The sequence below is a fragment of the Schistocerca piceifrons genome, chromosome 5 (genome assembly GCF_021461385.2).
Source record: "Schistocerca piceifrons isolate TAMUIC-IGC-003096 chromosome 5, iqSchPice1.1, whole genome shotgun sequence".
NCBI classification, from domain to species: Eukaryota; Metazoa; Arthropoda; class Insecta; order Orthoptera; family Acrididae; genus Schistocerca; species Schistocerca piceifrons.
This window is the reverse complement of record NC_060142.1, coordinates 77031834-77057298: the sequence shown is the minus strand read 5'-3', so window position 1 is coordinate 77057298 and position 25465 is coordinate 77031834. Positions and strand designations below refer to the sequence as shown.

At 39.1% G+C, this 25465-nt stretch overlaps 1 protein-coding gene across 1 annotated transcript in view; it reads left to right on the top strand.

Annotated features, from left to right (window-relative positions):
- Positions 1 to 25465, top strand: part of LOC124798243 (interleukin-1 receptor-associated kinase 1-like) — a 151768-nt gene that overhangs the window by 46596 nt on the left and 79707 nt on the right.

Sequence of the window (25465 nt, the reverse complement as noted above, 5' to 3'; positions counted from 1 at the left end):
TGTCCTGGTACTGGTATGTTACATGTTGTATCGGCATTAGGTTTCCTCACGTCTCTACTACAGACTATGCTATCTCAGTCCCAACTATGTGCGACATCTAAATGTGAGCATATACTGTTGTTAAACATTTTGTTGTTGTGAAAAGTAATATCAAGTTTTGTTACTGTTTTAGTGATACTTGACTTTAATTTCAATTTTTTAAAATTTCATTTTATACACTAATAATCCAAATGTGTTGTCATTAAATTCTGTCTTATTTTGCAAACTTTCTCCATGCATAAGTGTGCAGCAAAGCTTCTGTTGGCTAGAATTTTCTTCCTGAAGTGGTTTTGAGCTCTTTGTCAGTGGTAGTGGATGGGTGCATGGAGGGGGGCAAATATTACAGATATTAGTTATCTGTTTAATTAGTGCTAACCTTCAGCCCTGCTAATTTGCAACTCTCCGATCAAATACAACTGAAGTGGTGGGAGACACTTGTAACTGCTAGAACTACAGCTCCTGTGTAAATTTTTCAGGCTGATAATCAAAATGAACTCGGACCACTTCAGGCAGATATGTAATGGTGATCAAAACATAGCAAAGCTGTCTAAGGTGGCTGCTTCAATTTTTTGGTACCAAGGACAACAGTGATGGTGATTCAGAAATTTACAAGCACTAATTGTTTCGCTGATGCCATAGATGAAAAACAAATATGGGAAGCTAAGTAAAGCTGCCCGAATACTTCAATATCAACATTTTTTCAGGTCGTGACAACAGACATGTACCTGTACATGACCTAGCTTTGCTGAGAAGGCTACAGGTGGACGGGTGGGTGAGGCAATTTCAAACGTGTAACGTAATATTGGTACATTCCATTCTGGATTTTCCATTGTTGCATATTATGTGGCTCATTTTTGTTTTAAGAAAACTCAAGATCACAGAATATCTCACTTATTTATGATCTTGACTTTTTTTCTAACTGGTTATGAATGAAAATCTGTTCAAAAATGAAGCAAAGAGAAGCATAAAAACTAAAACTTTAATGAGAAGTCAGGTAGAAACACCAAGGGACGAACCAAATCAATTTCATGAGGATGTTATTGTGAAATTTATCTCTTTTAGCAAAGCTTTTCTGTTTTTAATCATTCCAGATAAATTCTGGGATGGCTTCATGAACATGGTCACAATCAATTTTCTTCCCCTTCTCATAACCCAGTAGTTTAGTGCTCTATCTGCAATGACTTGCATCTTGACTACCCCCTCCTTAGCAATTAGGCATGTGCTGTGGGATAATTATATAATTATTATGTCATTTCATGCAAGACTATCTCTTACAGTATTCATATCTGACAAACTTGCAATGTCTTCTTGCGGAGGAGATGTATTAGGCTGATGTGTCATTATGTTGGATTATGCCTTCAAACTATTCCTAGAACAAAAATTGCCAATGATTTGCTATTGTAAATTTGTTCTTCTTGGATTATGATTTTCCTTGCATCGAAACCTTTCATTGTTTCTTATTATTCAAGGAGATTGGTTGCAGTCCATTTTTATCTGTTGTGTGGCTCAAGTGGGAAGAATGTTGTTATAGTTTGATTTCCTGGTCACTCTAGTTCTCTTTCACCACTGCTCTCTACAGTTGCTGTTCTCTCCTTTTCTTTTGTTACTAGAAAATCTTTCCCAGAAAATCATGACGTCAATGTAAATAAATTAAAATAAATTATTATAGCTTCTTAAGATGCATAACTTTATTTGGTCAGTATAGTTCAATTCAAAAACTTTGCCCTAAGTCTTTCCTTATCCACTGTTGTGATTTATACTGAGTTACTTACTTCATTATACAGTACCAATAAACAGATCTGTTTTCTTATGCCCTCCCGTTGTCTGATAACAATTGAAAGTCTAGGATTTAGCTTTGGATTGTCAAAAGAAAAGAGAGGTTAATACTAATTCGAGATAGGCATGCCGTTGTAGCAATTGCTGAAACATGAAGAGCTACAAATGCAAACAATGACACTTGAAGCAGCACATATTTCAAAACAATTGCTTCTTCATCAGGAAAAAGAGACAAACAGGAAACAAGAAAAATAAATAGAAAATCATAGGTAGTGAACACAAGCACAAATTTCTCCTTTCAGTGATGTGAGAGAGGGGTAACAGAATGAAGTAGAAATACTGACAGACAGACCAACAGTGGAGTTATGAATATTTGTAATGATCTGTGGACATTTTACAAGTCAAACTAAAGCTAATAGTGAATGAAGCAGTATTTCTACAAAATATAAAAAAAGGCCCCCCGTTGACAGCTAGTTGAAGATCAGGTTCCTGTCATTGTCAAATTAAGGTACTGTTATTAAATATTTAATGATATAATCAGCATCAGGATGTTGGAGCCTCCTGCGGTATCGGGAACTAGAATAGATCCTGATTATTCCTTGCCTGTCGTAACAGGTGACTGAGAGGAATTGTGTTGTATACCTAGTGAAGCTTAACATTGATGACTGGGCCATTATTAGGACCAGAATTAGTTTGTGTTCATTTCACCTTTCCTTCAAATTTTTGGCATAATTACTTATGGTCCCCTCTTAGGGTTCAGCCACCACTGTTCTAAATTTCACAGAAGGGCACATTATTTGGGGGAGGACATCTTACATGGCGCATAATATATCCACCATGCACTGTGACCTTCTGCACTTACTATTAGAGGAGATTTATTTTCACATCTGAAACAGAGTGCGGTAGTCTATCCTTCATTGTGTGTGGGGGGGGGGGGGGGGCCTGTAGCCTCCTGACTACACAGGGACTGCACTGCTGAAATCTGAGCTGTTACCTCCCCATGAATGGCAAGAAGTAGGTGCCTGTCCAATCTGGGACTCTGGACAATTGATACAGTGCCAGGTAACCTTTGCCTTGGTGGGGTGGCACTGGTGCTGAGTGTTCCCAGTTGGAGTGAGTGGCACCATTGTGCAAGATCTGCAATGAAGCAGGTCAAACTCATTCATCTGCAGTGAAATGGGTCAAACTCATCCAGACTGGTGGCAATGCCAACACTGCCACCTCAGTAGACAGAACGCAAAATTCTGACACAGAGACTTACAACCACGTAGTGTTTATGTCTCTGGCTATGCCATAGGATGAGATTCAGTCAAGGAGAAATGGAGGTGGACAATACACTCATCTCGTGGTATGTCCCAGAACTGACAGGAAATCTTTTGCAACACTAAAGCCATTGTTTTTCATTAAATATATTCAGGATCTGTTCAGAGAAGTCACAGCAATAGGTAATATGTGAAATGAATGTTTGTTGACCAAAGCATTATATGCTAACCCATCGCAGGCACTTCAGGCCTGTGACAAGCTCAGGGATAATACCAGTTACCATTTCTCCTCATAACAGACTCGACAGGATTTAAGGTGTCATCTTCAATCAGGACCTTTCACTACAAACAGAAGAAGAATCTTGCTTACCCAGAGCAGTGTGGAATCCGTTGTATCCAGAGGACCTAAGGACAATAGGCTGGACACTGGATCTTTCATCCTAGCCTTCAGCAGATATGTTTTACCTGAGAAAATTAAGGTAGTGGTTTTTAGGTGTCATGTAAAACCTGTTTTCGTGCTCCTGTGAGATAGAGGTTTGCACACATGTCGTCCTGTTGTACTAATGACATTACTTGTGAAACGTGTGGCGGAACAACACGACTTTCTGTGATTTCCCTAAATCACTTCAGGTAAATGCCAGGATGGTTCCTTTGAACCCCCAAACCAACCAACCAACCAACACATGACAGCAGTCCTTGTGAAAACCTCCCCACAAGTGTTAAACCACTTACAACACCTTCTCCCTCTTTTGATGATGTGTTCAGTTTTCGAGGAGGAGAAGAAAATCCAGGAATATAAAACATTCTATTGCCTGTCTTATTAAGAAGCTGAGAAAAAGTCTGAACGACTCCATCTGACCAGTATGAGCTCAAACTTTGCAAACAGTGTGTCAAAGGTCACACCTAGCATGACGACAATTGTTGGACAGTAACTGCTGGTCCTAGATATGTCAATTATCATTCAGGGGAGGGTGCACCAACTCCCTCAACTGTCACACCTACAGCACCAGTGATTACCACCCCATCGGTGCAGCCGGAGATGCCTCGTCCTCCTCTGACATCACCAGGGAAGAGGACACCTGCCAAGGTGCCCTTCTCCCAGGACAAAACATACCAACAGTGTACCACCAACCAATGGCTGACAGAGCCACAGACTGCAGGTCATAGAAACAAATGGTCCTTACTGTCCCAGAAGTAAAGGCTGGAAAATCCTCACAGAAATAGAAACCTCACTGAAACAAGGAGGATAAAGTGAAAGTTAACTCTGCTCCTCTGGTCGATTCAGTCCCCATCTCCTCGAGTTCAACCCATTGAAAACCATTGAAGAACTACTCATTTAGATGGAGCACCACTCAGCAGCAGAGTAACTCATATGCCTGTTTCTGATTCACTACTTTCTGAGGTGAAATGTAACTGTAACAGCTACCATTGCCACATGATCAAACCCCGTGATCAAACTCTGTGACCCAAGCACTATAGGATTAAGTATGTTGCATGTGATGCTGAAAAACGCTTAAGTGAGTTCCACTGAAATGTTTAGAGAATGACTACAGATTTCATTGTGCCAAGTTACTGGGACCAGCGAGTGGGTTTAGCTGGTGTATGAATTAACAGATTCTGATACTAGATGACAGCATGAATGTGTATTGCATACTGGATAAGTTACATTACATACCTGGATGTGCAGGTTCAGATAGCATTGGTAGCTGCTGCAATCTTCCTTTGCTTCCTATAATGATGGAAGCAGTGATCATAATGGGGTGAGATGAACAGCTGATGGCATTTACATCTGTAACAGCTGGATTAACAGGTGTTGCTGTTGTTAGTGACGTACAGGTACTAAAAGTAGGGCTCAATGGGTATATACATTGAAGGAGGCTTAATGTGTAAAGTTTGTGAGCATCCAGATGGATAACAAACTGAGATGGTACCAGGACTTGCGTAAGTTCTACTTGCTTTGCACGTAGAAATCTGTCTCAGTCTGTTGACTTAATGATGGTACTGATTGAATACTTTGGATACATTCTCTCAGTAGTGTTCCATGACATAATCTTGTGCAGCAAATTTTCCTGCTATTGGGAAACACAAAGCCAGTTGTGCATGTGATGTTTGTTTAGCCAGTCATGCCAGAGTCCAGTAGTATTTCAGCATTTTAAGTATTTTATGACTGGAATAATCTCTTTCAAATTCTGAAGGTGGCAGGGGTAAAATACCGGGAGCGAAAGGCTATTTACAATTTGTACAGAAACCAGATGGCAGTTATAAGAGTCGAGGGACATGAAAGGGAAGCAGTGGTTGGCAAGGGAGTGAGACAGGGTTGTAGCCTCTCCCCGATGTTATTCAATCTGTATATTGAGCAAGCAGTAAAGGAAACAAAAGAAAAATTCGGAGTAGGTATTAAAATCCATGGAGAAGAAGTAAAATCTTTGAGGTTCACCGATGACATTGTGATTGTCAGAGACGGTGAAGGACTTGGAAGAGCAGTTGAACGGAATGGACAGTGTCTTGAAAGGAGGGTATAAGATGAACATCAATAAAAGCAAAACGAGGATAATGGAATGTAGTCGAATTAAGTCGGGCGCTGCTGAGGGAATTAGATTAGGAAATGACACTTACAGTAGTAAAGGAATTTTGCTATTTGGGGAGCAAAGTAACAGATGATGGTCAAAGTAGAAAGGATATAGAATGTAGACTGGCAATGGCAAGGAAAGCATTTCTGAAGAAGAGAAATTCGTTAACATCGAGTATAGATTTAAATGTCAGGAAGTCGTTTCTGAAAGTATTTGTTTGGAGTGTAGCCATGTATGGAAGTGAAACATGGACAATAAATAGTTTGGACAAGAAGAGAATAGAAGCCTTTGAAATGTGGTGCTACAGAAGAATGCTGAAGATTAGATGGGTATATCACGTGACTAATGAGGAAGTATTGAATAGGATTGGGGAGAAGAGGAGTTTGTGGCACAACTTGACAAGAAGAAGGGATCGGTTGGTAGGACATGTTCTGAGGCATCAAGGGATCACCTATTTAGTATTGGAGGGCAGCGTGGAGGGTAAAAATCGTAGAGGGAGACCAAGAGGTGAATACACTAAGCAGATTCAGAAGGATGTGGGCTGCAGTACATATTGGGAGATGAAGAAGCTTGCACAGGATAGAATAGCATGGAGAGCTGCGTCAAACCAGTCTCAGGACTGAAGACCACAACAATGACAACAACAACAACAACAACAACAAGTATTTTATAAGAGGGTGTGTTGTTACACACACACACACACACGCACACACACACACACACACACACACACACACACACACACACACACACACACACACACGAGGAGGATTTTAACAACTGTTGGTCCAGAGATATATTTTTAAACACTTTTTTTTGTGACAATACTGACAGTAATGGGGGCAGGATTTGTATTCAAAATTAGAAACTTTTTTGTCGTCATTTATCAGATGTTTGATGTAGCTCACTGAGTTTCCTTCTTCATTTCAGAGTAATCTCTACACCTGACATCCTAATCTCCATCTCATTCTACAGGTTTTGCCCTGCATGGGTCCCTCTGATACCATGGAAGCTATTCCCTGATATCGTAATACATGTTCTGCAATCCTATAAGTTCTTCTAACCATTGTTTTCCATATAATCCTTTCTTCGCTCTTATCTAGTTTTTCCAAAGTCCATGTTTCACATCCATACAATATTATGCTTCAGATGTATATTCTCAGAAATTGCTTTCTCAGATTAAGGCATTATTAATACATTTCATTTAGTGAGAAATAGTTTCTTTTCCTCTGGTAATTGGCATCCACTGCACCTTGCCTTGTCCTTGACGCGTTATTTCACTTGAAAAATAGCAGAATACCTGTACTTTGCATACTATGTGGCCTGCACTTTTGATATTAAATTTGTCATTAATGTCATATCTACTACTTCTCCATACTTTTATCTTTCTTTGGTTTACTGTCTGTCCTTATTCTGTGCTCAGAAGACTGTTAACCCCTTTCAGAAGATCATATCAATCTTACTTGCTTTCACTGAGGTAATTGATGTCGTTAATTTTTTGATTGATCCCAGAACTGTAACCCCTCTCCTGAATCATTCTTTTATTTTTGTCATTGCTTCAGAAGGTAAATGTTTAACAGAAGGAAAGAGAGAGTGGATACTTGCCATAATCCTTTATAATTCAAGCACTTCTCTGTTGGTTTCTCATTCTTATATTACCTTTTGGTTCTTGTACATATTGCACCTGTCTGCTGTTGACCATTTCCTTTTTGATTTCTTCACATTTTTCCTGCAGCCATTTTGCTTTAGCTTTCTTGCTCTTCCCACTGATTTCATTTTTATGCGAGTTACATTGCTCTATGTATTTTCCTTTCTGAACATTTCTATGTCCTTTTCTTTTGTCAATCAATTGAATTGTTTCTTCTTTCACTCTAGATTTCTTTTTTGGATATTTTCTTTGTATCAAAACAAGAATTGGTACGTGGAATGTTAGAACTCTGGTACAAGCAGGAAAACTAGACAACCTTAAAAGAGAGATGGAAAGGAATCTTATGGACCTCATAGGAGTTGCTGAGGTAAGATGGAATGGATGTGGAGAGTTACAGTCAGATGAATGTGTATTGTACTACTCAGGAGGAGAAGTAAAAGGAATGAATGGAGTAGAAATGATTATGACAAAGGAATTGGCTAAATGTGTGGAATATGTGGACTATGCAAATGACCTGGTTATTGGTGTAAGGCTGAAAGGAGCACAAAAAGATTTACTGATTGTTCAGGTGTATATGCCAACTTCAGAACATGATGACCAAATTGTAGAGGAAACATACAATGTAATAATGAGAATAATGGACGAAAATAAAAAATGCTGCAAAATAGTAATGGGAGACTGGAACGCCATTGTGGGAAAAGGGAAAGAGGGAAACATAGTAGGCAGTCATGGTCTTGGAAGGAGAATTGACAGAGGTGAATGGCTAATTGACTTCTGCAGGGAAAGGCAGATGATAGTGGCAAATGCATGATTCAAAACCACAAGAGGAGGCTCTACACTTGGAAATCACCAGGGGATAAATACAGAAACCAAATCGATTTTATACTGGTAGAAGAAAGATACAGGAATGGAACCAGGAAGATGCACACATTACCAGGTGCAGATATTAATAGCGACCACAACTTACTTATGGCAGATATAGAAATAAGAATGAAAAAACTGAAGAAGGTGACCATGCTGGAGAAGTGGGATCTAGAGAAGATAAGATCCAACAAAGAACAAATTACAGAAATGCTGTCACTTGAGTTTCTAAACACATTATGACACAAAGAACCACCTGATAACGTCAACGAGTACTGGAATATGCTGAAAGAAGGCATCATTAAAGCAGGACAGCAAAATATAGAATATGTTAAAGGGAAAAGGGCAAAAAAATCATGGGTCACATAAGAAATGATTTCCAAGATGGAGGAGAGAAGAAAATTTTAAAACAAGAACACTGAAAATGCAAGAATGATGTACTGAAGGTTAAATAATGAAATGTGAAGAGAAACAGAACAGGCTAGGAAAAAAAAGGCTAAAGGAGGAATGTGATGCAATTGAAGAACTGGACAGGAAGGGAAGATACAACTTATGATAAAACAGAGTAAAGACTATGACATGGGAACAAAACAGAGCAGGAAGTGCTACTATGGAAATTTTGAGTAAAGACGAAGAGGTAGTGTACAAAGATCGTGATGATGTCCTCCAGAGATGGGAAGAAAGTGTAAAAGAGCTATATGACACAGATCGCAATCCAGAAACTCTGGAACTTGAATCACTGAACAGTGTAAGTGATGACTAGAAAGGACCAACCATCATAGTGGAAGAAGTAAAATCTGCCATAGCTGCAATGAAAAATGGCAAAGGTACAGATACAATACCAGGAGAAATATTAAAATGCTTGAACCAAGATGGAATAAGAGAAATATTAAGGTTATATAATAAAATATGACAGTGGTAATAGCCTGAGGACTTTCTGACAACAGTAATGATTCCATTATTGAAAAAACAAGGGACCAAGAAATGCAGTGAGTACAGGACAATGAGCCTCATTTCACATGCAGCCAAAGTGATGTTAAGAATAATTAATAAGGAACTTGAAAAAGTAATGGAGGATAATCTTGGAGAGGAGCAGTTTGGCTTCAGATGGAATTCGGGCACCAGAGATGCAGTAGGGTTCCTACGAATCTTGGGAGAAAGGTTTATTGAAAAAGGAAGAGACCTCTATATGTGCTTCATCGATCTAGAAAAGGCATTTGACAATGTGGATTGGGACAAGCTGGCGACTATAATGAGGGAAAAGAGAGTGGACTGGAAAACCAGAAGACTTGTAAACTTGTTATATCTGAATAACAAAGCCTCAGTTAAAGTGAGAGGAGAAAGTACAAACTGGATTGGACTAGGAAAAGGAGTAAGACAAGGATTCTGTCTATCACCTACCCTTTTCAACCTCTACTTGGAAAGTATGATTGACCAATGCTCATTATATGACAAAGGAGTAGAAATTGGAGGAAGAAGAGTAGGGTGTTTGAGGTTTCCTGATGACATGGTCCTTCTAACCACAGGGGAAAAAGAATTACAGGATTTAGTGGACACCATTGAAGCTAATGGAAAAAAATTAGGGAATGAAAATTAACACAAAGTAAAACAAAAGTGTTGGCACTATGTTGTTGTTGTTGTGGTCTTCAGTCCTGAGACTGGTTTGATGCAGCTCTCCATGCCACTCTATCCTGTGCAAGCTTTTTCATCTCCCAGTACCTACTGCAACCTACATCCTTCTGAATCTGCTTAGTGTATTCATCTCTTGGTCTCCCTCTACGATTGTTACCCTCTACGCTGCCCTCCAATACTAAATTGGTGATCCCTTGATGCCTCAGAACATGTCCTACCAACCGATCCCTTCTTCTGGTCAAGTTGTGCCACAAACTTCTCTTCTCCCCAATCCTATTCAATACTTCCTCATTAGTTATGTGATCTACCCATCTAATCTTCAGCATTCTTCTGTAGCACCACATTTCGAAAGCTTCTATTCTCTTCTTGTCCAAACTATTTATCGTCCATGTTTCACTTCCATACATGGCTACACTCCATACGAATACTTTCAGAAATGACTTCCTGACACTTAAATCAATACTGGATGTTAACAAATTTCTCTTCTTCAGAAACGCTTTCCTTGCCATTGCCAGCCTACATTTTATATCCTCTCTACTTCGACCATCATCAGTTATTTTGCTCCTCAAATAGCAAAACTCCTTTACTACTTTAAGTGCCTCATTTCCTAATCTAATTCCCTCAGCATCACCCGACTTAATTAGACTACATTCCATTATCCTTGTTTTGCTTTTGTTGATGTTCATCTTATATCCTCCTTTCAAGACACTGTCCATTCCATTCAACTGCTCTTCCAAGTCCTTTGCTGTCTCTGACAGAATTACAATGTCATCGGCGAACCTCAAAGTTTTTATTTCTTCTCCATGAATTTTAATACCTACCCCGAATTTTTCTTTTGTTTCCTTTACTGCTTGCTCAATATACAGATTGAACAACATCGGGGAGAGGCTACAACCCTGTCTTACTCCCTTCCCAACCACTGCTTCCCTTTCATGTCCCTCGACTCTTATAACTGCCATCTGGTTTCTGTACAAATTGTAAATAGCCTTTCGCTCCCTGTATTTTACCCTTGCCACCTTTAGAATTTGAAAGAGAGTATTCCAGTCAACATTGTCAAAAGCTTTCTCTAAGTCTACAAATGCTAGAAATGTGGGTTTGCCTTTCCTTAATCTTTCTTCTAAGATAAGTCGTAAGGTCAGTATTGCCTCACGTGTTCCAGTGTTTCTACGGAATCCAAACTGATCTTCCCCGAGGTTGGCTTCTACTAGTTTTTCCATTCGTCTGTAAAGAATTCGTGTTAGTATTTTGCAGCTGTGACTTATTAAGCTGATAGTTAGGTAATTTTCACATCTGTCAACACCTGCTTTCTTTGGGATTGGAATTATTATATTCTTCTTGAAGTTTGAGGGTATTTCGCCTGTTTCATACATCTTGCTCACCAGATGGTAGAGTTTTGTCAGGACTGGCTCTCCCACGGCCTTCAGTAGTTCCAATGGAATATTGTCTACTCCGGGGGCCTTGTTTCGACTCAGGTCCTTCAGTGCTCTGTCAAACTCTTCACGCAGTATCGTATCTCCCATTTCATCTTCATCTACATCCTCTTCCATTTCCATAATATTGTCCTCAAGTACATCGCCCTTGTATAGACCCTCTATATACTCCTTCCACCTTTCTGCTTTCCCTTCTTTGCTTAGAACTAGGTTTCCATCTGAGCTCTTGATATTCATACCAGTCGTTCTCTTATCTCCAAAGGTCTCTTTAATTTTTCTGTAGGCGGTATCTACCTTACCCCTAGTGAGATAGGCCTCTACATCCTTACATTTGTCCTCTAGCCATCCCTGCTTAGCCATTTTGCACTTCCTGTCGATCTCATTTTTGAGACGTTTGTATTCCTTTTTGCCTGCTTCATTCACTGCATTTTTATATTTTCTCCTTTCATCAATTAAATTCAATATTTCTTCTGTTACCCAAGGATTTCTACTAGCCCTCGTCTTTTTACCTACTTGATCCTCTGCTGCCTTCACTACTTCATCCCTCAAAGCTACCCATTCTTCTTCTACTGTATTTATTTCCCCCATTCCTGTCAATTGCTCCCTTATGCTCTCCCTGAATCTCTGTACAACCTCTGGTTCTTTTAGTTTATCCAGGTCCCATCTCCTTAAATTCCCACCTTTTTGCAGTTTCTTCAGTTTCAATCTGCAGTTCATAACCAATAGATTGTGGTCAGAATCCACATCTGCCCCTGGAAATGTCTTACAGTTTAAAACCTGGTTCCTAAATCTCTGTCTTACCATTATATAATCTATCTGATACCTTTTAGTATCTCCAGGGTTCTTCCATGTATACAACCTTCTTTCATGATTCTTAAACCAAGTGTTAGTTATGATTATGTTGTGCTCTGTGCAAAATTCTACCAGATGGCTTCCTCTTTCATTTCTGTCCCCCAATCCATATTCACCTACTATGTTTCCTTCTCTCCCTTTTCCTACACTCGAATTCCAGTCACCCATGACTATTAAATTTTCGTCTCCCTTCACAATCTAAATAATTTCTTTTATTTCATCATACATTTCTTCAATTTCTTTGTCATCTGCAGAGCTAGTTGGCATATAAACTTGTACTACTGTAGTAGGTGTGGGCTTCGTATCTATCTTGGCCACAATAATGCGTTCACTATGCTGTTTGTAGTAGCTTACCTGCATTCCTATTTTCCTATTCATTATTAAACCTACTCCTGCATTACCCCTATTTGATTTTGTGTTTATAACCCTGTAGTCACCTGACCAGAAGTCTTGTTCCTCCTGCCACCGAACTTCACTAATTCCCACTATATCTAACTTCAACCTATCCATTTCCCTTTTTAAATTTTCTAACCTACCTGCCCGATTAAGGGATCTGACATTCCACGCTCCGATCCGTAGAACGCCAGTTTTCTTTCTCCTGATAACGACATCCTCTTGAGTAGTCCCCGCCCGGAGATCCGAATGGGGGACTATTTTACCTCCGGAATATTTTACCCAAGAGGACGCCATCATCATGTAATCATACAGTAAAGCTGCATGCCCTCGGGAAAAATTACGGCTGTAGTTTCCCCTTGCTTTCAGCCGTTCGCAGTACCAGCACAGCAAGGCCGTTTTGGTTATTGTTACCAGGCCAGATCAGTCAATCATCCAGACTGTTGCCCTTGCAACTACTGAAAAGGCTGCTGCCCCTCTTCAGGAACCACACGTTTGTCTGGCCTCTCAACAGATACCCCTCCGTTGTGGTTGCACCTACGGTACGGCTATCTGTATCGCTGAGGCACGCAAGCCTCCCCACCAACGGCAAGGTCCATGGTTCATGGGGGGGGTATTGGCACTAGGAGGAAATAAAGAAATAAAAAAAATTATGCTGAATGGAGAAATATTAGGTGCAAAATTTTAAGTATTTTGGAAGCAGGATAGACACCAGCTGGAAGTGCAGAATAGAAATTAAAACAAGGATAGCAATGGCAAAAGAGGCATTTCATAAGAAAAGGAGAATTTTCTGCAGCAGTCTGGACAGAGAACCGAGGAAAAGACTCATAAAGTGTTTTGTATGGAGTGTTCTTCTGTATGGTGCTGAAACATGGACTTTGAGGAAGAAAGACAGAGAAAGGCTGGAGGCTTTTGAGATGTGGACATGGTGGCAGAGGATGGAAAGAATAAGTTGGATGGACTGAGTAAAAAATGCATAGGTACTGAGAAGAGTGGGAGAGAAAAGACAGTTACTAGATGTAATAAAAAGAAGAAAAAGAAATTGGATTGGACATATATTAAGAAAGAATGATGGACTGATAAAAAGAGCTTTAGAAGGTTATGTAGAAGGGAAAAGGAAGCGAGGAAGGAAGAGATTTCAGATACTGGATGACGTGATGGATGGTACAACATACAACAGCCTTAAGAAGGAAGCAATGGATCACAGAAAATGGAGAGGCAGAGGACCTGCTAATATAGGAGAAAACTTGGTGGTGGTGGTGATCTATATTTGTCTGTCTATTGTCTGTGATCACTCTTTTTAGAAATGTCCATTCCTTGACAACTGAACAGCGTGCTGTGTTACTCATTACTGCAGTATTTACAACCTCAGAGAACTTAAAATTCGCATCTCTATTCCTCAGTTCTTCAGTATTCCATTTCCTTGCACACTGATTTTTCTTCCCCTTTGTCTTAAAACTCAACCCACTCTTAAACATTATTAAATTCCAATCTCAGTTTGTGTCTGCTCTGGGATATGCCTTACAATCCAGTTTCAGATTTTGGAATCTGTCTCAGCATGATGTAACCCAGATGGAATCTCCCTGTTATGAGCACACCAATGGTTTTACAGGTTTTTTTGGTGTGGTCAGTACACAACTTAATTTGCTAATTTGATTTATGATTATCAGATGGGTTAGTCATGCACCATCAAACATAATGCAGAATTTACAGGATAGATCCTGTACAATTAATGATTCTGACAAAACTGGAGTATTATATTTTAAACGAAATGAATATTTGTATGAACAGTGACCTCACATAAATTGCAGATTCAAATGGAGAATGTGAACAGAGAATTAAATACAAAAACACACATGGATAAATTTCATTTAACTGCACAGTTACTAAAAATCAACTGCAAACATCAATAGGCCAAAAGTCCTGTTTCCCAATACTGACTGTGACATAAAATTAAAGTTTGGTACCCTGAATACACATCAATGGTAGCAATACTTACAATTCATAGCAGCCACAAATCCTGTAAACAAAGTTTAAGCTTGTACAGTTGCACAAAATCAGTTGTCAAAAGCACCATCAAATAATTTAAGTCGTGAAAAGTCAATCTGAAACTCATACACACAGAGTATTTAAAGTCCAGTGAAATGTTAGACTATTTAACTCACACAGGTGCTTGATCAGACAGCCACTCGACAAAAGTACACTCACCAACATCGACGAACGACGACAATTGGCTATGCGTGCTCTATAACTCTCCTGTAAGCACTAACTGTAATGTGTCATTGGAGTGTTCTGTAGTGGTGTGTTTAAATAAAACTTTCATGGTTTACAAGCCACGTCACTTCAAATAAGGCACTGAAGCTTTCGATAACTGTCTCCACCATCATCATCTGGAGTTAAGTGATGCACACACTATTGAATCCAAGTTAGACAAATAATGACCAGCATTCATATCAAAAGGTAACTACACATGCATATAAGATACTAGAAAACAGAATACAATTATTGTGGTCATTTTATGATCTCTTACTAAAATAACAACGCAGCATTAACAATTTATTAACAGCTCATGAAGAATGTCTAAACCCAATTTTTCAGTGTGAGTAAACTACGTAAATTTATAAATACATACAAAATAGTAAATTGTGGGTACTGATACACTATGATGATTGAGTAAGGACCTGGGAAACTCAAACTGGCTTAATATTACATGTAACTATGAAGAATTTATAGACTGGTATATTTGCATATCAAGTTTTAATAAATGTGTCTGTAATTCTTTATACATATCCATCACACTAGCTTGTTGTGGTGTTTACTGATTTCATCAGCTTTCGTTTTATACTTCATATGATTAGATCACTCTAATAGTTCAGTTGTTATTAGTTTTATCATGTGCTTTATGTAAACAGTTTCAACTTTTGAAATATTAGTACTAAAATTATCCTTAAAGTTGCAATGAGATCATCTCATCATGGTGATTTTTCATGTTTCTGAATCACGTGTGTAGAGTCTGTAATGTAACTTCATTGAAAATATAATATTTTTCTTTCATTTTGACCATTTTAGCTGCCATTATGTAATCTGGAACCTATGACCTCCACCCTTCAGCAAAGCAAGCACAACCCCGGCTTTGAGAAAAGCCCCACATCTGGCACTCAGCCACAGGCTGCCTACATTCTTCTCCCAGTTAGTTAGCCACTTTAAGGTGCCAAAACACTAACAATTGCCTCTTGCTCCACAAGTCAGCTTCTTATAATGTTGTTCAGTGTCTGCAGCATTTTCCGAGTATATTGTCTTTCCTTGTGATTCCTGAACAATGACTAGCTGAAATTTGTTGCACAACTCTGAGTCTTCCTCCTCTCTCATTCCTTCAGCTAATCCTTACTCTCCTGTAACTGTCTTCTATTCATTCCACAGGGCTATTAGATTTTTACTTAATTTTTCATAGAGAGTTTTCTGTTCAGTGCCCTCATATACTCACTTTCTCTCTCCCCATCTTGTGTTTGTGACAATGTCATAGGTTTACTGATGATGTGATGAGAATGATCCTATCATTGAACTATTCACAGTAATTCACTGTTAGTTATACCTTTCTTTTCATAACAAACATTCTCCCACTATACCATTTTCTGCTGCTGTCAAAATTCTGTTGTAGCTGAAATGGGCAATTATCTTTCAAACAATTTATTCCACCCAAGCAGAGTAGGTTTGGCATGAAAACATATATGCTCAGAAACAGTTGAACTAGTTACATCTTGGGTGTTATTGGGGATACAAGTACAGCAGCAGAAATTGAGTTCAACAAACCAGCAAAGAGCAGTGAAGTTGTGGCAGCAGAGATTAAGTCCTACTAGGAGTGGGTGCATACACTTTATTTCAGTAACTTATGTGGTAGTGTTGTCTTGTTTCTGTGGCATCACAATTATGGGCCAGTGACATGTAGCACTGAAACGGGCAAAAGAATCAAAACTTCAGAAGAAAGTAGAATGAGGATAAGTTATATTAACTGGTGCTCAGGCAACAGCATGCGCTACCTTATATGTCCCAAAACATGAAACATATGAACAGGATTCTCCTAGGCTCATATGTCTGGTTGTATTAGTGGTAGAAAGATAGGATCCATTGTTGTGGATGGCCCTTGGGCTATGGACCATCACAAGGATCATCTTAGTGTCACTATCCTACAGTACAGTCAGAATATGAATATTACATACTTCCTCCTGCTTAGACAAATGGAGCAATTTGGTTATTACTTTTGCACTTTATGTGGTCTGTGGTAGGCCTTGAGGTGCTCATGGAGGCCCAATAGTTCATGGGCTGTCCCCTACCAATTTTTTTTAATAAAAAAAAAGGAGGCTCTTTATCATTTTCTCATACCAAAACTGAGCCATGGATTCCCAGGCAGCTATGCACAGCAAATTACTGAAATTTGTGCGATGTGCTCTTAAGATCCCATTCTCAAACAGCATTGAAAACTTTGTTGCTATCTTTATTTTTTATTGAGGTACAGTATTTCAAAGTTACCCTACTTTTGCACATAAAATACAGTATGAGGCGAAATCTAAATAATAAATAACCACAGCAGATTTTCAAATTTAAATTTCTGGCCCAGAAATGTGGTTTCTGGCCCAGAAATGTGGTTTCTGGACCAGAAATCCAGAAATGTGGTTTCTGGACCAGAAATGTGGTACCAAAACCAAGCCACAGATTCCCAGACAGCTATGCACAGCAAGTGGGTGTAATTTTTTTCAATATATTCATAGATCCAGATCTCGGACAACCTTGAAAATTGCCTTGATATCTTTGCCCATTTCTGAGATACAGATGTTCATAGTTACTCTACTAGTAAACTAAATTACGCATGTAAAACCTGATGTGAGGTGAAAATGTAGTTCATAAAGTGGTGCAGCATGGAGAAATATGCTGTAAAGTGTCACCGTTACTTTAATTTCACGTAAGTAAACTATCAAAATTTTACTGACTCTTATGAGTGACATCCCTTGTTGTGAGAGGGAGAAAACAACAGAATCAGCAGAGAAATGTCCCTATTGGAGCACAAAAAAGTGAATATGTTCCTGTTTAAAGGACTCTGACTAAAAAGCAGGATACCATAGTGGGATACCATGTGTCTCATTCTACCCTTCTCAGCACCTATAAAAAAATTTCCAAAAAGTTTGGTCTGCAAACATATTTGCACTTTTCTGTGCTGAGAGAGGAGGATACAGTGGCAGTGGAAAAGACAGAAAAGTAACAAATACTGGATGATAGTAAACAGTGGTTGTGGTATAGAAAGAATGGAGGAGACAATGGCAGTATGAGAGAAAGAGAGGGACACAGTGCCAGTGGAACATTGGTGACAGTGATAGAAGAGTGCTAGGAAAAGAGTGAAGTGGGCAGTGCCAGTGGGAGAGGAATAAAGGGAAGAATAAAATGGAAGTGGGTGAGAGCCAGTGATAATGAAAGACTGTTTATGGCAATAACAACATGGAAGAGAGAGATAATGACAGTGAAAGAGAAAACAGCTGTGGTAAGGAATGAATGGTATAGTGGCAGTAAGAGAGAGCAAAGGGGAAACATTGACTCTGGGAAGAGATAGCAGAGGTAGGTCAAAATAAAGCAGACTGTGGCTGTGAGACAGTGACAGGGAGACACACAAAGATAATGACAATGAGTCTGGCTGAATGAGTGACTGAGAATGGGTAAGAGAGGGTGGATGATAAGCGACTTGCAATGGACTAATGGCTGTGAGCATGTTACAGTTGGGGGTGCATGTGGAAGTAAGAGGTAAGTTGCATGTTAAAAAGAGTGCAAATAAGTTTGCATGCTAAACATTTTGGGGAAGTTTTTAGAGGTGCTGAGGAATGTAGACTGAGGCACAAGTAACCCACTTTTCAATCCGTGTCTTTTAAACAGGAGCATGTTTATGCTCAGATAGGAAGATTTTTTCCTCTGGTTGACAGTGCTTTAGAATCAACTTGTATTATCAGTCTCTGTAACATCACAGAAAGGTTAGATTTAGAAAGGATTGAAAGGAAGAGTGGTCAAAAATTGAAAAACTGCAAGTTGTGTTTGCTAAATGCAAGTTTAGTGGTAACTGATTGCTCTGAAATGCTATTGAAATGATCAGTACTTAAATCTATGAAATGGTAGCAAAGTTATTTTTTCACATTCTGAATGTGTATACAGGGTGGCACTCGATAAGTCACCCAGTTGAATTTTGATCCTACAAGTATACTGTTGGGGCTGCAGCTTTCAAATTGTGCGTTCAGCTGCAGTGCAGTTCATGGAAATTACGCCAGATGTCATTGCGAGTTCATCGCTTCCATTATGAGTCCATCATTTCAGGTTGCAGCGATGGCGGCGAAAGGATTGTTGACCGTCACACAAAAACGAGCGAGTTGGTGCAGTGGTTAGACACTGGACTCGCTTTCGGGAGTACGACGGTTCAATCCCACGTCCGGACATTCTGATTTAGGTTTTCCGTGATTTCCCTAAATCGCTCCAGGCAAATACCGAGATGGTTCCTTTCAAAGGGCACGGCCGACTTCCTTCCCCGTCCTTCCATAATTCGATGAGACCGATGACCTCGCTGTCTGGTCTCCTTCCCCAAACAACCCAACCCAACCATCACACAAAAGACGGAGATTGTGTTACTGTTTGCAGTGACGAACAGTGTTACATTTCAGCACACAGTGGGCTTGCAGTCCACAGACAACATGCAGATTACATCAAAAATTTGAAGGTATTGGATCTGTTTTGAAATGTCAGCAGCCACATGCATGGACCATACATTTGTTGCAAAACATTGAAGCAGTTTGTGGCTTTGACTCATAGTCTGAGTAAATCAACAAGAAGACCCAGTGCAGAGTTGGGAATTTCACGCCGATCTGTACAAAGAATTATTCAATCTGACTTCCGCTTGTATCCATACAAGATGACTGTGGTGCATAAGCTTACTGACAGAGATAAGGAGCGGAGACCGCAGTTTGGAATGTGGGCAGTTGAGCAAGACCAAGAGGCAGTGCTACACAACACATGGTTTTCTGAAAAAGCTTATTTTTATGTGAACAGTGTTGTGAATGAACAGAATGTTCAATTCTGGGCATGTGAACCTTCACGAATAATCCACACAAAAGACACCTACAGGGAGAAAGTATGCATGTGGTTCGCGATGTCGAGCCATGGAATCATAGGTCCATTCTTCTTCAATGCTACAGTAACTGGTGAACGCTATTTACACATGCTGCAAAACCAGTTCTTTCCTCAACTCGTGGTCTCATGTCTTCCAGTGCAGACACAGTGGTTCATGTGGAATGGAGTATGCCCCCTCTACTGTCAAAGGTGTGCATGATTTCCTACACTTAGGGTATTGTCAGATAGATTTCCAGAATGTTACGTAGGAGGAGGAATGTGGCTGCCCCACAGCCTGGATTAACCCATGTGACTTCTTCCTTTGGGAGTTCCTTAAAGTGAAGGTGTACCACAGAAAACCCGAAAATGCCGTGCAACTTAGGGCCATCATTGTGGAGTTACGGTGCACCATTCCAGAAGATTTGTGTTGAAGAGTCATCACAAATGCATGTGTGCGGCTTGAAGAAGTTGTAGACCAAAATGGCAGTCATATTGAACATGTAATTCTTTAGATTGTATTTCCAAGCTGTATTCTTTACTTCTACATCAATAAGTTACAGATCTTGTCAACAACAAATGTGTTATTCATGTAACAAATGTGTTATTCATGTAACAAATCAAGTGACTTATTGTGCGCCCCCCTGTAGTTTAATTTTACATCAACTGAGTGAAATAGGTTGGTAATTGTGATTCACATAAGAAAACATGTTGAAGCTTAAGCAGTAAAATGGAGGAATGACAGAGGAAGACATTTGTTGACTCAACTTCTTTACCGGGAGGGGGGGTTGTATTTAACAAATATTATTGTGATGGTTTACTCCAAGAAAATTGTGCTAATGCATAGATGTATGATTCATTCAACACCTACTACACAAAGAAACATTGCTAGTCATTGCCAACTGGACAGGGAAGATGAAAGCAAATTTATCCTAAGTAATTATAAAAAAAAGAGTCTATAATGAATGAAAACAAAGTAAAAGTGTGATTCTAATTTTGACAGTGCAATTCCAAAGGCACAAACATAACAAAAGATGTAATATACTTATAGAGTTCTGTTATGTACATTTATTTGGAGACACACAAATTCTATTTTTGTCATTTCACTTGACATGAATGACTACACTGACTGTAGGATTAAAATACCTAACTTGTATATGATATTTTTAAAAAACTGGAAATTTGACATAACATTATTTATCATCTATTTCGTCATCGATGCCCAGATCTCTCTCTCTCTCTCTCTCTGTGTGTGTGTGTGTGTGTGTGTGTGTGTGTGTGTGTGTGTGTGTGTGTGTGTGTGTGTGTGTGTGTTTTTTTTTTTCTTTTCTTAGTGCATGGAAAGACTTTGTCTGACATCTAAGTCAACTTGTAAGTGTACTTGATTTGTGCCTGTCTGTTGCTCAATGTCTCCTCTATGTCATGAGTAGCAATCTACTCTGCTTCAAGGTTGTTGATTGAAAAATCTGAGCCGGAGCATCAGAAATCTTCAGCACAGGCCAAAGTGGACCAGTTGGGAAAATCTCTACTTTATAGAAACCAGAACACAAGTACTCAGTACAGGCAGATAGTTGGATTAGGTGGTGATGACTCAGCATTGAATGGTATTTGTAACAATCACATCTGTAACAGTCAAATGATTGATAGTTGCTTCATTCTAGTTGAAAGTTTCTTTTGTTTTCTTTAGCCTTATTCGTACATCCAGCATTTTTTATTTGATTTTGTAATACACTGAGCTTGTTGCTTTATTTATTCCTAAATACATTCTAATTTTCTATCTGACAAGGGTTTTTTTGTTTTACTCTTCATCTTACCACTCTACAATCACTTGAGATTCAAGTATGTTTTAGGACATTCACATCCTGTATTATTTTCATTACTGTTTGATAAAATGGGTCATTTACATCCTACACAATTTCTTTATTGTTTATAAATATAATCTGTCTTAGTTTTAGTTATATTTAAGCTTCCCTAAGTAATTTTGTATTTGTTTTCATCTTAAAAATTGTGTTAAAGATAAGTGGGTTATCTTCTCATCAGTTTATACTAATGGGTGACCTCTGTCATTTCTAATACAATACCCAAAATTTCTTGCCAAGAATCATTCTTTACTTTTTGCATTAAAATTACCCAGTATCATTTTGTAATGAGTTTTTATGATATCAGTTTGAGCGACTTTTTGTATAGGTCTTTCACCTCAGCCTCATAATGTCAGCACGTGGTGCACAGACTTGGATGATTTCTGTAGAATATCTTGCGTGGCTTTTTAAAACTACACTTTATTTTCTGTCTGAAGTTTCTTGATTATCTGTAAAACTATGTTTAAGTTTTCTGTTTGCAGTCAGACCTGCACCTGTATTTCCTCACTGTTCTGTTATTCTGTAATGAAACATCATAATTTTAATTCTAGTTTGTCTTTACATGTTTGCTTTACATTGGGTAACCAAATTGTGTATAATATAAGTTACACAAAGTGCAGAAAACATGTGAAAACTAAACAGAGTTAAAATTATGATGTGATATTTAATTTGCCCTCTGATTCCACTGAGCTGAAAATGACACTCAGTGGCTAGCATATTGGGCTTGCATTCTGGAGGAAGACAGTTCAAACCCCTGGCCAGCCATCCAGATATAAATTTTCTGTAATTTCCTTAAGCTGCTGTATGCATATGTTGGGTTGTTTCCTTTGAAAATGGCATGGCCAGTTTCCTTCCTCATCTTTTTGTAATCAGAGCTTCTGTCCTGTCTTTAATGACCACGCTGTCGACAGGACATTAAACTCTAATCTTTGTTCATTTCCTTCTTTGAAAATGTTAGACTGATTGGCTTTTTTCTTTTCTGTGGATTGGTTGGCAGCTAACCACATATAAAGTCTCTACATCCACTGTTGTTGCTTGCTAATGTGAATCACATTGGTGAGTAAAGCCTGCTTTATCTGATCCAACAGTAAAAATAGCTGATATAGGATGTAGTGCACTGGTTTTTTTCCATTACTGGTCTACAAAGATGCAGTACTGTCATTTCAGTGACGTGCTCCTCATTTGTGAGCATCAGTAATCAGAAATTAAAATAAAAACTGTCATTCAAACAAAATAAATTTGTGACTGGGAGTGGTGTTTTGAATGATATGTAGCATGTCACATTCTAATGTAATTGACATAAATCACCCCACATTTGGTTCTTCATCTCCAACAACCTAACGAGGTAACGCAGTGGTTAGCACACTGCTCTCGCATTTGAGAGGATGACAGTTCAAATCCCCATCCAGCCATCCACATTCAGGTTTTCTAGCTACACCTACATCAATACTCTGCAAGCCACGTCATGGTGTATGGTGGAGAATATTTCTGGTACCACTAACTAATCCCTCCTTCCCTGTTCCACTCGCAAATGGCACATGGAAGAAATGATTTTGATAAGCCTTTGTGTTAGCTCTAGTTTCTTGGATTTTCTTGTCATAGTTATCGTAAGAGATGTATGTGGGAGAAAGTAATATGTTGTCTAACTCTTCCCGCAAAGTAGTCACTCAAAATTTCAATAGTAAACATCTCTGTGATGCACAATGCCTCTCTTGTAGTGTCTGCCACTGGAGTTTGTTGAGCACCTCTGTAATGCTGTTGCATTGACCAAATGATTCCATGACAAAACATGCCCTTCTTTATTAGATCTCCTGTGTCTTCTCTGTCAGTTCTGTCTGATGATTTCCCTAAATGGCTCCAGGCAAATTCTGGGATGGTTCCTTTGGAAAGGATGCGGCTGATTTCCTTCCCCATCCTTTCATAATCTCAGCTTGTGGTCTATCTCTAATGACCATGCTGTCAGTGGGACATTGCCTCCTTCTGGTTCTTGTACTCCCACCCCCATCCACTCTTCCAAGAAAATCATCAACAGGCAGTACACTGGGAAGCAATTGTTTAAGCCTCAGTGCTTTAAAATGTCTCCCTAGTACTGTTAGCAAGGACCAACTGACATTGTTCCATGTGCTAATACTACAATATCTGCTTCTACTTGAAAAAAATGTGTGATTTGCACTTGACAAATACAGGAACAAAGAATCAAAGGCTCCCTCCACCTCCTCTTAGATTCTCGATTCACTCCTTCTAACTGTTGTGCCTGAACCCTCTTTCTTTTTTTCTGTTTATCATTTGTATCATCTTGATTCTAATATGTTTGCCAGGAGTCTTGAAGTAATTACAGGAATTTTTTGGTTTGTTTTGTATTATGAATCTTATCTGTGGTTCATTTGCCAAACAACAGTGGTGAGGAAAGGAGCATTTTTCATCATATACCTGCCTTTATTCTGCTAGACTTAAAGAAACATATCACTGTGTGTCTTCAGCTCTAGGGTTTATGGTACTCCTTTTACTTTTGTTTGTGGTGTAGCTTGGTACTTCAGTAATAGTTACTGATAGTTACTGTTACAATAGCTTGAATGTTACTGAACTATTATTTTTGAATAGCTTGCATAACAATGGATGATAACCATGGTAATTTTTCTGGATATGTTGAAAGATGAAACTGACTATCAATATTAAAGTTCTCACAGAAAGTGTCAGACTGTGAAGAAAAGGAATGTGGTACAGACATTCTTTCCTTTTCAAGCTGCTCACAGTAAGAACTACAGTATCTTGCTCTTGAGAATGCACTTTAGTTCATGTTCATCATCATCATCATCATCATCATCATCATCATCATTTAAGACTGATTATGCCTTTCAGCGTTCAGTCTGGAGCATAGTCCCCATTATAAAATTCCTCCATGATCCCCTATTCAGTGCTAACATTGGTGCCTCTTCTGATGTTAAGCCTATTACTTCAAAATCATTCTTAACCGAATCCAGGTACCTTCTCCTTGGTCTACCCTGACTCCTCCTACCCTCTACTGCTGAACCCATGAGTCTCTTGGGTAACCTTGCTTCTCCCATGCGTGTAACATGACCCCACCATCTAAGCCTGTTCGCCCTGACTGCTACATCTATAGAGTTCATTCCCAGTTTTTCTTTGATTTCCTCGTTGTGCACACCCTCCTGCCATTGTTCCCATCTACTAGTACCTGCAATCATCCTAGCTACTTTCATATCCGTAACCTCAACCTTATTGATAAGGTAACCTGAATCCACCCAGCTTTCACTCCCACACAACAAAGTTGGTTGAAAGATTGAACGGTGCATAGATAACTTAGTCTTGGTACTGACTTCCTTCTTGCAGAAGAGAGTAGATCATAGCTGAGTGCTCACTGCATTAGCTCTGCTACACCTTGCTTCCAGTTCTTTCACTATGTTGCCATCCTGTGAGAATATGCATCCTAAGTACTTGAAACTGTCCACCTGTTCTAACTTTGTTCCTCCTATTTGGCACTCAATCCGTTTATATTTCTTTCCCACTGACATTACTTTTGTTTTGGAGATGCTAATCTTCATACCATAGTCCTTACATTTCTGATCTAGCTCTGAAATATTACTTTGCAAACTTTCAATAGAATCTGCCATCACAACTAAGTCATCCGCATATGCGAGACTGCTTATTTTGTGTTCACCTATCTTAACCTCACCCAGCCAGTCTATTGTTTTCAACATATGGTCCATAAATAATATGAACAACAGTGGAGATAGGTTACAGCCTTGTCTTACCCCTGAAACTACTCTGAACCATGGACTCAGTTACCGTCAACTCTAACTGCTGTCTGACTATCTATGTAAAGACCTTTAATTGCTTGCAAAAGTTTGCCTCCTATTCCATAATCACGTAGAACAGACAATAACTTCCTCCTAGGAACCCGGTCATATGCCTTTTCTAGATCTATAAAACATAGATACAATTCCCTGTTCCACTCGTAACACTTCTCCATTATTTGCCGTAAGCTAAAGATCTG